This window comes from Dama dama, chromosome 9 (genome assembly GCF_033118175.1).
Source record: "Dama dama isolate Ldn47 chromosome 9, ASM3311817v1, whole genome shotgun sequence".
Classification (NCBI taxonomy): Eukaryota; Metazoa; Chordata; class Mammalia; order Artiodactyla; family Cervidae; genus Dama; species Dama dama.
Genome location: NC_083689.1, coordinates 72,827,051 through 72,840,386, shown reverse-complemented (window position 1 = coordinate 72,840,386; position 13,336 = coordinate 72,827,051).

The following is a 13,336-nucleotide window of genomic DNA, read 5'->3' as shown; positions in this document are numbered from 1 at the left end:
TTTAAAATTAGTCCTTGTCGAAAGTCATCCTTTTCAGTATTACATCACTGAGGTACAGAGTTTTGACTGATATCATACCTGGGTAACCCCATGGACCTTAAGAAAAATGGGAAGTGGGGGCTGTGGCGGAATTGGGCTTCCTCCTTTTTCCTCAAAAGCCAAACTTGCTGACAAAAAAGAAAAAAAGGAAAAAAAAAAAAAAAAAAAACAAGTTAAAATGATACCAAAATCTGGCATCAGAGCACTCAGAATATCTGCAACAATGGGAAGCTATTTTATTCACAGTTTATACACTGAGTCTCCTAAACTAGCACACTTTTGCTGACTGTATCTCCCTGCATCTTTTCCAGTGTGAGAAGGGTGGGTATTTGTTTTGTATCTACCACCCATATTTTTCAATATTTTGGTTACACTCAAAAATTCAACTAGAACTAGCTAAGGGTAAAAGATAGATTGGGGTGGGGTGGGGGAGGGAATTATTACAAATTATTCATGTGAAGATTGAACAACCAAATCATTGCATAAAGTAGATCTCAGAGACCTCTGGAATCAGAAACTTAAATGCCACCAAGACCCTCTCTGGGCCTCTCATTTGTTTCATTCTGTAAGGTCAACTTTATTCTTCTTTGAATCATCCAGGAACATGGCTACTCATAGCTTCAGTATCTCAAATCTCACAATGCACAAACCCACAGAGGAACTCAGACTTACTTTCACTAGTCTCAATCTCAAAAATGCTACAAATGGATCCAACTGGCTAATTCTGGGTCAGCTACCCATTACTGAACTCATCAATGGTAGCTGTAAGTTTAGGTATTAGGACTGGCCTAAATTAGATCAGGTGCCGACCTGCAAGCCACTAAACACTATACAGGAGAGAAATGTTTAAGAAGATAAAGCCCTCACTCAAGTCACATTTTTTAAAATTAGAGAAAGAAGACAGATGGAGAAGATAGACTGTTATGGGCAGAAAGAAAATTACTATCGAGTGTTTTAGGAAATCAGAATTATTAGACAAACATACAGTTTTCATGTCAAGCAGGATTTCAAGACTTATAACAAGTGCCACCTACCCCAAAAAAACTTCCTGCTAATTATTGCCAATTATTAAACCCTTCCCTCACTGGCCTACCCATTATGTTTATGCGAACTATAGAAAAGGAAAGTGAAAGTGGTAGTCACTCAGTCATGCCTGACTCTTTGCAACCCCATGGACTGTAACCTGCCAGGCTCCTCTGACCATGGAATTCTACAAGTAAGAACACTGGAGTGGGTGGCCATTCCCTTCTCCAGGGAATCTTTCCAACCCAGGGATCAAAGTTGGGTCTCTTGCACTGCAGGCAGATTCTTTACCATCTGAGCCGCCAGGGAAACCCCGGTAGCTACCAGGGAAGCTACCAGGGAAGTGAACTATACCTTCCACTAATTATATTTAATTTCTCATTTGAGTATATACTACATTAAATTGTCTTCTAGCATACTATTTCAAATTTTTTCTTCTCTACTTAATTAGAGTAGATCACTACTTCCCTAGAGATAAAAACTGGCCATTTCTTGGCTAGGTAGTCACAATGATTGGTATTAATTTATTATTGCTCCCAAGAAAGATACTGCATTTAAACTTGGGTCTGCTACGCACAAAGTCTGAACCCAAGGGAGTAATTATAATTTTGGGACATCTTTGGTAGTCTAATCTACAACCCAAATACTGTCAAATCAAACATAACCTCCACCATAGTACTCCAATATTATCATCACTGCTATCATCATCAGTTTGGGTTAAACTCAGAGCAATTATCCATCCGGGGGTACTATCTGGAGCTAGGGAGGGGAGAACAGCATCACATTATGGTTAAGATCATGGCCAAGCAGATCTGAATTTGGTCTAAGCTCTGCCACTTAGTTGTGTGACTAAAGTCAAATTACTTCACACTTCTGAACATCAGTTCCCTCACTATAAAGTGGGTGCAACAAGAATACCTACTTCAGGGAGCTGTTTTCAGGATTAAATGAAATAAGATGTCTGAAGCCTCTGCTACCTGGGAGTGTACTTCGTACACAGGAAGTGTTACTGAAGCACAAGTCCATGTGCCCAACACCATGGCCAGGAAAGCCAAACAATACCAAACTGTCAGAGTGTGGAACAGAGAAAGGTTTATTGAAGGTCATGCAAGGAGATGGTTGGCTCATGCCTTAAAAACCCCAAACTCCCTGAAAACTTACAGCAAAGTCCTTTTCTAGGAAAGCTGACGGAGGGGCATAGTTAGTTGTTGTAAACTTATTGGTGTCAGATCCTTTGTTCTTGAGGTCAGGTCATGGTCAGGTAACCATGTTCCTGTAAATCACTACCAAACAAATATTATTCTCTGCCCTGACAAGAAAGGGTGAGGTCCTGGGTACAACTTTCACCCTCTGAGGTCCAGGTCCTGGCTGAGAGGAGGCACAGCTCAGTTGGCGGCTCCCTCAGGGCCAGGTCCCCAGACACTGCCCAGCTGTCATCACTGAGGGAGCCAGCACCTGGGACCCAACTGGCCCTCAAATGTCTAAGGCCATCTGTATGGCGGAGGCAGGTCCCACAAACTGTGCCCCAGGCAGACGGCTACTGCTTTTAGTTCGCAGAGACAGGGACTGGGGAGAGGTTCACCACCTCCTCAAGGGCTGGGCTTGGCCAGTGGGTGACCTTGGCAAGGTCTCTGGAGACCTGCAAGACACAGTCCCCAGCCTGTGGGGGTTCTCTGGAACCCCCAGCTCACCCACTGATCCAAGGCTGGGTGAAGCCTGGTAAAGCCTGGATCTGCCTCTTACCTCACTCTCTGGCTGACAACCACCACTACTCTGACCGCTGACTGAATGGGCCACTAACGGTCGCTTACTGACAGTTGGCTGCTTGTGGGAGGGACCGACTGCACCGCCAACCAATGGCTGAGCAGCACCACTAACGGTCACTCATTGACAGTTGGAAGCGTGGGGGAGGGGCCCACTGTGGCATTGGCCAATGGCTGAACAGACCGTTACCGGTCCCAGGTAACCGTTCCTTGCCTGCCCGACAGGGTAGGGGCAATGGCACAGCAACTAAGTGCACAGTGCTAAGGGCTGCACTCCACCGAACTCTATTATATAAGTGCTCAAAAAATGATAGCATTTTGTTAAAGTTCTAATTCAAATAACGTGTCCCCTTCCCCCATAAACATATACATTCATCAAGATACCTGATACACATGCACACAAAAGATATGTGACACAACTTTTAGTTGGAGAATACAATAATTATGTCTAAACTCTATGTGGAAGGGGCTAAAAAAATCACAATAGTATATTCAAGTGAGAGCATGCTAAGTTGCTTCAGCTGTGTCTGATTCTGCAAACCAATGGACCATAGCTCACCAGGCTCCTCTGTCCATGGGATTCTCCAGGCAAGAATACTGGAGTGGGTTGCCATACCCTCCTCCTGGGGATCTTCCTGACCCAGAGATCGAACCTGCATCTCTTACATCTTCTTCATTGGCAGGCAGGTTCTTTACCACTTGCACCACCTGGGAAGCCCTGGAGACCTTATACAAAAGACTTAAACTCTCTGTGCCTCAATTTCCTCATTCATGATGAGGCAGTTATAATAGAATTGACCTCATAGGGCTGTGGCAGGGATTAAATGAGATAACGACTTTAGAGACTTAGGCATATGAACCTGAGCTCTTACTATAAATGTTAGGTCTTATTATCAAGGAACACCCTGGGTATTACTGAATAGTCATCATCTCAAAAACCTCTAACAGAAACTTTCAAAATACTTTACTATCATAAACTTATTTTTAGAACTAAAAGGGATCTTAGAAACTACCACATCTAAGAACTGCCAACTGTCATCTTGCAGAAGTATTGTTTAGACCACACTATGATTTTTAGAAATTGAATCTGAATATCTTTATTGTGAGACTGTGCTGTCCACTTGACCACAGGCTTGCCCACTTCCAATTCCCTTGGCAGAGCCTCACATTTGGGTTACCTCTTTGATGTGGAAGGCATTTGGGTTTGGACTTCATCTGAAACTGGTCCAAGCCCCTCATTTTCCTGCTGAAGAAACAGGGGCCCATGGAAGCAGACACTCAACTAGTAGGTGCAGAACCAGGACTATGATTCAGTCTGCAGACAGCCAGGCCAACACTTCCTCCATGCACACCAACATCTAGAATATCCTGGCTGAGAGGGTGGGAACACAAGATGTTCTAACAGCTACTGTTAGAACATGTAACCCTTGGAGGCCTTGGTGGGACTTTGAGTTGCTCTTTATTTTACCACTGAAGCATATCAATCATTACTGGAGGCTATGATAACTTTAATGAAGGCCAGTGGGTCACCCTGGCAGGGAGAGAAAGAAGCTAATACCTGGAAATCAGTATTTCCAAAGAACCTGGTCTAAGATGCCCCAAGGCTTCCCTGGTGTCTCAGCGGTAAAGAATCTGCCTGCCAATGCAGGAAATGTGGGTTCTATCCCTAGGTCTAGAAGATTCCCTAGAGAAGGAAATGACAACCCACTCCAGTGTTCTTGCCTAGAAAATCCCATGGACAGAGGAGACTGGTGGACTATAGTTCATGGGGTCGAAAAGAGTCAGACACAACTTAGCGCCTAAACAAGATGCCGCAAATCCAGTCCTGAGTAAATCTGCCAGCTAGCCCTCCCTGCAACCTTATTTCCTTCCTCACATTTGTTCAGCAAACCAAACTTAACAAAGCTCAATCATTTGATTCCCAGCATAAACCCACTGAGAAGAAGGTGACATGGGGTAATTATTTCCATTTTATTTTTGAGGAGACTGGACCAACAAGAGGTCAGAAATTAAAGTTTGCTCAATGCACATTTTGTTTTTGCCATATTTAAATGCTACCTGCACTATTCGTTTTTTTTTAATGGGTGCTTACCAATTTTCTTAAGTCAATTGATATTTAGAAGAAACTTTACTTCACTACCTGAAACAGAAAACCAGCATCTCTTGCCATAAATAGATTAATAAATACAATGTAAAATTCTAATTAGAAACTGCTTCTTGGAGAGCTTTTAAAAGCCCCAATGCCCAGGCCATACCCCAGACCTATTAAAAGAGAATTCCAGCAGGGGAAGCAGGGAGGAGGAGACCAGAAAAAAGTAATTTTTAAAGCTCTCCTCAGGAAATAGTAGTGTGAGCCAAGGATGAGATCCTCTAGAATTGATACGCCTGCCTTGTAAAACCTCTGCACCTGAGGTCCATTCTCTGTGAAAAGAGAAATCAACAAGTAGTGGAGGGACTTCCCTGGTGGTCCAGGGGCAAAGACGCTAAAGTCCCAATGCAAGGGCCCAGGTTCAACCCCAGGTCAGGGAACTAGATCCCACATGCCACAAGAAGATCCTACAAGCTGCAATGAAGATTGAAGATCCTGAGTTCACAACCAAGACCCCGTGCAGTCAAACAAATAAGTAAATAAAGGCATTTTTTTAAAAAAAGGAAAAACAACAAGTGTGGAGAGGTATTAAAGACACACTAGCCCCAAACTGAGACCTCCTCTTTAACTGCAAAGAAAAACTTTGCAATGGAAAAAAGTTCTCATTTGAGATCTGTAACTGTTTAATAGGTTGTTCCCTTATAGTCTAAAATCACCTCACCTTGCACTTGCCCTTTGGAAAACACGGGACCAGAAGACCCTAGGTGGCCTGGTTTCTATTTCTGTGCCCTTTCCACTCCCACTTCCCAGCCAAAGACTCCACCAAGGTGATTCTGGAGAACCCCTACTCACCTCTGGGTGTTCGCCAGGAGGGACTCCAAACGCCTGCACTTACATCACACTTTCAGGCCTATCTTTCTATTTCAAAATGAAAGGCCCATTTTTCAATTTCAAAAAATCCAGCTGTTCACATCAGAAAACCTTAAGGCAAAACCACATCTCTGTCTTCTTTCATTTCCTCTCAAGAAGCCCCTCTTTTTCACCCAGGAAGATCTGGCCCTAGAGATGGCTAAAGTCAGCGATGCCCTTTTGGATCTTAGAAGGAAGTATCAGCAGAAAAGAGAGAACCAGGAGAGATGGTGCAGAAAGTCACATGACTGGCAGAGGGGTTTCTGCTATTCAGTTTCTCTCTCCCCTCACCTCTGAGTACACACAAGCACACAGTGACAGCCCATCCCGATCTAAGGACAAGTCTAGAATAAAAGCTGGATTTCTGAGTGGAGACTCCTGATTGCCAAGACATAATTCCCTCTTCTGGCCTGGACTGGATCCCTCTAGAGCTGGATCTCTGCACGGACTCAGGTTTGCAGAGCTTTCCCCTGGAAAACAGTATGGCCTCAAATGTAGGCAGCTTGGCTCACTAAACAGAAAGTTGAGCAAAGCTCTGATCTCACTTCCTGTATTTAAAACCTCTGATGCTGACACTGGCTACCACCAGACATCCAGGCCATTTTACTGCCTTGTCAGCTGAACCCTTATTTCCTGCTTCCCTTCTACTTTATTGGCTACGCCAAAGCCTTTGATTGTGTAGACACAACAAACTGTGGAAAATTCTTAAAGAGATGAGAATACCAGACCACCTTACCTGCCTCTTGAGAAATCTGTATGCAGGTCAAGAAGCAATAGTTAGAACTGGACATGGAAAAACAGACTGGTTCCAATTCGGGAAAGGAGTACGTCAAGGCTATATATTGTCACCCTGCTTATTTAACTTATATACAGAGTACATCATATGAAATGCTGGGCTGAATGAAGCACAAGCTGGAATCAAGATTTTTGGGACAATATCAATAATCTCAGATATGCAAATAAGGTGTCATCTGCCACCCTTATGGCAGAAAGTAAAGAGGAACTAAAGAGCCTCTTTATTAAAGTGAAAGAGGAGAGTGAAAAGGCTGGCCTAAAACTTAACATTCAAAAAACTAAGATCATGGCATCTCGCCCCATCACTCCATGGCAAATAGATGGAGAAACAATGGAAACAGTGACAGACTTTATTTTCTTGGGCTCCAAGATCACTGCAGGTGTTGACTGCAGCCATGAAATTAAAAGACGCTTGCTCCTTGGAAGAAAAGCTCTGCCCAAACTTGACAGCATATTAATAAGCAGAGACATTACTTTGCCAACAAAGGTCCATCTAGTCAAAGTTATGGTTTTTCCAGTAGTCAGTATGAATGTGAGAGTTGGAGCATAAAGAAGGCTGAGCGCCAAAGAACTGATGCTTTTGAACTGTGGTGTTGGAGAAGACTCTTGAGAGTCCCTTGGACTGCAAGGAGATCCAACCAGTTCATCCTAAAGGTAATCAGTCCTGAATATTCATTGGAAGGACTGATGCTTAAGCTGAAACTCCAATACTTTGGCCACCTGATGTGAAGAACTGACTCATTGGAAAACAGTCATTGGAAAAGAACTGACTTGCTGGGAAAGATTGAAGGCCAGAGGAGAAGGGGACCACAGAGGATGAGATGGTTGGATGGCATCACTGACTCAATGGACATGAGTTTGAGCAAGCTCCGGGAGTTGGTGATGGACAGGGAACCCTGGCGTGCTGAAGTCCATGGCGTCGCAAAGAGCTGGACACAACTGAGTGACTGAACTGAACTGAACTGAACTGGTCCTAATTGGGCTTTGCTCAACGTGCTCAACAGTTCTTATCAATTATTTGTATATCTGCTTGCTGTTATCTTTCTAGCTTCATTTTTTCACTTTTTCTTTTGTGAACACTAGACTCCAGGGTAGAAGAAACTGGTGTCTTCTGGACACTCAGCCCCTGCATTGTCCTAGCTCAATCCCCCCTCCCTGTCATTCTCTTCCTTGTAAACAGTACAGCCTCCCCTTCAAATCTACTGTGACAACGCCTCCTTCATGTAATCTACCTTCAACCTCCCAAGTAGGCATGGTCTCTACATGCCTTACCTTCCCCTAGCAGTTCTTTTGAACTTTGAGCCCTTCTCTCATCCTGTCTTGTTTAATAGCCATCTGAGCACTTGGTTTATTTCTGCTAGACTGTAAACTTCTTATGAAAAGGAATTTGTTCTCAACCAAACAATACACTAGGCATTCAATAAAAGTGTGATGGATGAAGGAATGGCTAAATAAATAAAATGTGTTTGTTTCGATGCTTCCTAGGAGAGGATCCCTGGCTTCCTGGGTGTGTTTCATATCTGCATTGCACTGAAAGCACTTTTGTCCTGAGCACTTTGAAGGGGAGATAACCGTTCATTCATCATATTTATCTAGTCCTGGATGACAGGAGTCTCCAAAAAAAAAAATCTGTGCACAATATTTCCTTCAATTTTCACAACAGCCCTTTGTGGCAGGTACTAGAAAAACCATTTCCATTTTAACATAAGGAAAGTACAGCACAGAAAGACTAAGTATCTGTTCCAATGCCATATAAACAATAAGTGGTAGAGTCAGTGTTTAAGCATCTGGGCTCATAGAGACCATTACCTTTAACTATGCACCATATTCCATCTCAAAAGATGGCAGGAGCTTACTCTAATGTAATATGTAGTGAAGTATGGTTGTATCCTTTCATCCATATATGAAAGGATATAGCACTGTTTTCCATCCCCACTCTCAGTGCCCAATAAAGCCATGCTTTTTCTGCATAAATGAATCACTGGAACCACTCTCCATATGGCAAACCATGACAAGTCACTAGATCCAGGAGGGAACTCAGATGACTACACCTTGCGAGAAGAACATGGACCCTTCAATATGACAATTACAAGTGCAAATTTTCCAAGGCAAGGATTTTCCCTGGGTAAGTATTTCTCTCTGATCATCTACCAGATAGGAGATAGCCTAAGACAGCTTCTTCATCCAGAGTAGATTTTTCTCATGTCTGAAGTGTGGACCAATGAGGACACATTTCGCCTCCGAGTGATACTGTGGATTGTCTGGCTGTTTTCCTGGGTACAGCCATCACAAGGATGATGTAAGGTTATCTCCCTGTTGCCACAGGAACTGGTTTCATCAATGTCTCAACCTGCCTGGAAAATTTGCATACATGATGTCATGCAGAAAGAGAAAGTTAAACTGCCCTAAAGTCAACAGGTTCTACTGGCTACTGTTGATTGAAACAAGACAGTACTCATATTGCATCAACGTTATGGGGGCATTCCCAAAGCAGGGCTGCTCTTCTGCTCACTAATCCTCACACTTTCTCTCAGTCACCAGAATGGCATCCAACTAAAGAAACAGATGAGAGCAACCAGAGGAGTGTGTTGCTGGAGCCTGGTGTTGAATTCCTTTTCTGCACGTTCCATAACTGCCTTCTGGCGGGATGGTCCTGTTTACAAGGGACTATGCTCAGTCAGCTTAACTGCAGGTTCTGACAACAACCAACCCTTCAGAATCTTGGCATCCATTGCTTCATCAGGGACCCCCAAATCACTACTACACATCACATACTCATTTATACTCAGCACATGCTTTCATGCAATTGCTGAAGTTCTATAGGCACTTCTCACCTTTTCTCTCTTCTCCTTTATCCAAAGTAGCCAGACTGGGTTAGCATTCTGGGGCCACCCCTATTCTTTTATGTGCAAATAGGGCACAATTTCCAGAAAAGTGGTGATTTTCCTTCCTAGAATCCTCACACATCATGTTACTATGTGCTTAAATATGGCTTTGAGAAAGGATTTAGTGACAAAGGAATAGCTTTATTCCATAGTCTGAAAGTAATATGTCTATTTCTGTGGTCCCCCAACTGTATACCAAGTCACCCCCGGGCACCGTATAAATTTACAGAAGTGCTGGAAGAGACTTGAAATCCCCCAAGGGAAATGGGACATACTGAGCATCTGCTTCCCTAAGTCAGGGTTATTCAGTGTCAACATGAGATCAGGCTGCATTCCTTTCAATGATGGCATATCTTTGCAAAGTCATGTTTTCTGCAGTAACTGTGATGAAAAGCAAGTCCCAAAAGGAAGTCTGTGGAACAGGAAATGAAGGTGGCAATGTCCAATCTGATTCCAAAGTCTGAGTAGTTTGTGCAGTACCCAACAGGCACACGCATCCCATTAGTAACTGGGTGATTTAAGAATGCAATAAAAATACTATCTTTTTGTTTCAATGTGTGGGTATCATCTTCTTTTAAATGACTGTTAAAAAGTTGCTAGGACACAAAGATATTACAGGACTTCCCAGGTGGCACCAGTGGTAAAGAACCCACCTGCCAACGCAGGAGACATGAGATGCAGTTTTGCCCCTGGAGAAGGAAATGGTAACCCACTCCAGTATTCTCGCTTGGATATTACATTGTTTGGAACTAACTATTTAACAAATGGAAATATTATGTATTTCTTTTGGTCTAAGGGCACCATAAAAAAAAAATCACTGGGGTACTGAAGGTTCCATGAATCTCTGGTCCAGTCAGTGATGCTTTGCAGTTCCCAGAGACCTCATTTGTACTTGATCATGGTTTGGATGTTGGGGCTGCTTCAGCTCAGTGAATTTTCCACCTTTTGGTGCTCAAGGTACACAAGGTCTTTCTGATACAGCATCTAGCCCAGGGCAGTGTCTCAGCCTCACCAGGGCACCTCTCCTGTCTGTCCTCCATGCTCAGCTCACACTGCCCTCCTCCCAGTTCCAAGCCCTTTCCCATGATGGGAATTTTGTACTGACTCTTATCCTGATTTACTCTCAGGTCCCATCTTAACAGCCACCTTATTAGAAAAGCCTCCCCTGGGGACTTCCCTGGTGGTCCAGTGGCTAGGACTCATGCTCCCAATGCAAGCTGCCCAGGTTCGATCCCTGATCAGGGAACTAAGATCCTGCATGCTGCAACTAAGACCCAGTGCAACCAAATAAATATTTAAAAATATAAGACTTTCTCAACTTAAAAAAAAGACCTTCCCTGACCTATTGTAGCAAGGTCTCCCCATTATCCTGTCTCACACACAGCTCATTTCCTTCACAGGATTCTGTCCTCTGTACATACATGTTCACCTTCATCAGGACAGTGTGCTTGTCTATCTGCTAACAGCTTTGTCCACTGAACTTAGCACAGTGACTTAGCACATAATTGTCATTCAATAAATCACTGTGAAATAAACAAATGCCAGGACTGTGACTATGGCCCTATGAAGTCCAAAGCATTCAGAGGTTTTTCTGGCAAATAGTCTTTCAAATAAAAATGAGGGCCAATTATATCACCAGCCCTGGGCAGAGGTGGTCCAGGGTAAGGTTTAAGGTCACAAATCCCAACTCTGCTACCTCTACGCTGGCAGACACTGGGCAGGTTGCTCATTCTGTCTCTCTACCCATAGCCACTTTGCCTGTAAAAAGGCTGTTCGCAGGACTAACTGCAAAGCTCTTAACTGGTGTCTGGCAAGTAGCTACTGTTCAAGTTCCCTGCCATTATGAGGACAGCATTCAAGGATTTCCCCACCAAGGCCCACATATTCTTAGGGGAAGTTTCTGCCTCCCAAACTGATGGGTTCAAATGACTCTTGCTCACTTTAGGAATACATGGTTCACTGCAAAAAGTGATACCTGACCAATTAAATCCCAGACCCATTGGTGTTCCTGGCTCAACTCACAATTGGAACCAAAATGAATTTGTATGAAACTTTGATTACCAGTTGGATGACAGAAATGGAAAGTCTCAGCTGGGTTATTGCTAATTTGTCTAGACTTGGCCTGCACTGTGGCCCCATGCATTGAGTAGTGTTGGCTTTTATTTTTAAAATTAATTTTTATTGGAGTATAGTTTCTTTACAATGTTGCATTAGTTTCTACTATACAGCAAAGTGAATCAGCTATACATATACATATATCCACTCTTTATTGGATTTCCTTTCCATTTAGGTTACCAAAGAGTACTGAGTAGACTTCCCTCGTGCAGTACTCCCGAATACAGTAGGTTGTCACTGAGTGTGTTTGCGTGATCCTCCCAACCCTTTGCTTGCTCCCTCTTAACCAGCTCTCTTCATGTTCTTAAAAGTAAGCCCAGTGCACCCCAGTATCTGCCCAGTAGTACCTGGGGAGCCCACATTCCCAGAGCCGATGTGCCACGTGGCTCCCCTCCATGCAGGGAGAGGAAGCATAGCGCTGTCTGCATCCACTCACACCAATTTACTGTGGACCCTCCTTCCTGGGCCTTCTGTCCCAGCCTCTCCCCACCAGATCCTCGTATCTGGATGCATCATTCTCAGAAACCACTGGAATCATATCATGGTCCTCCTCAAAAGCTATCCACACCTCCTATTTCACATGTACCCACCTCTCAGAAAACCATTTATCCCTTTAGCCTTCTCTATATGTATGACTGAGGTGAGGATGGGCTTCCCAGGAGGTGCTTGTGGTAAAGAATTCGGCTGCCAATGCAGGAGACGTAAGAGATGAGGGTTCGATCCCTGGATAGGAAACATCTCCTGGGGGAGGGTATAGCAATACACTCCAGTATTCTTGCTTGGAGAATCCCATGGACAGAGAAGCCTGGCAGGCTACCGTCCATAGAGTCACAAAGCGTCAAACATGACTGAAGTGATTTAGCACACACAAGGAGAGGATAATGTCTTTCCTGCTAATCTGAGTTGCCCTCACTGTATAAACTTAGCAGAGGCCTTACATGTTGATACCAATGAACTCAAACATGTGATATGTTTCGATCCCAGTTTCTCCATTTACTAGCTACATTTTCTAGGGCAAGTAAACTACATCTATGAGCCTCTGTATCCTCATCTGTAAAGAGGGCAAGATGATACCCACCTCATAGTTTTGTTGATAAGAAAACACATGTGGAACACCTAGGCCAGTACTCAGTAGACAGGAGCATGCTCAAAAAGTTAGCTATTATTGTTTCTCTTACAAACTCCTCATTCTCAAGGTCTCAGCTTAGACATTACCTCTCCTGGGAAGCCTTTTCCGACTACCACTTCAAAAATGTGTGTGCCTCTAAAGCACCTGTCCCCGATCACCATAGTAAGATGTGTCACACTGCTGTGTCCCTGCCTCTCGACTTTTTGGCTGCCCCCTACGGTCCTATGAAACATCACTGGTGAGGATAGTGTTCCTCCTACACTAACATAGCAACTGGCACAAAGTAGGTGCCCAGTAAAAGTGTGGCCAAATAAAAAGTAATGAATTAAATAAACAAAGACAAAATAATTGTTAAACCTTTGCTGTGTCATCTAACCTAACAATCTCTCCACTGTAAGACCAGATGCTTGTTTGGCAACCAACCACATCCCTCTTTCATAGTGTTTAATTGTAATAAGAGTTATCATCGACCGATCCATTTTCTATGCAAAATGTAATTTGATCCTGATAATTCCTCTGAGGTAGATATGATGAGCAGTGCCATCTTCCTCAGAGGAGGACACCGAGGCTCAGAGAATTGAAGGAATTA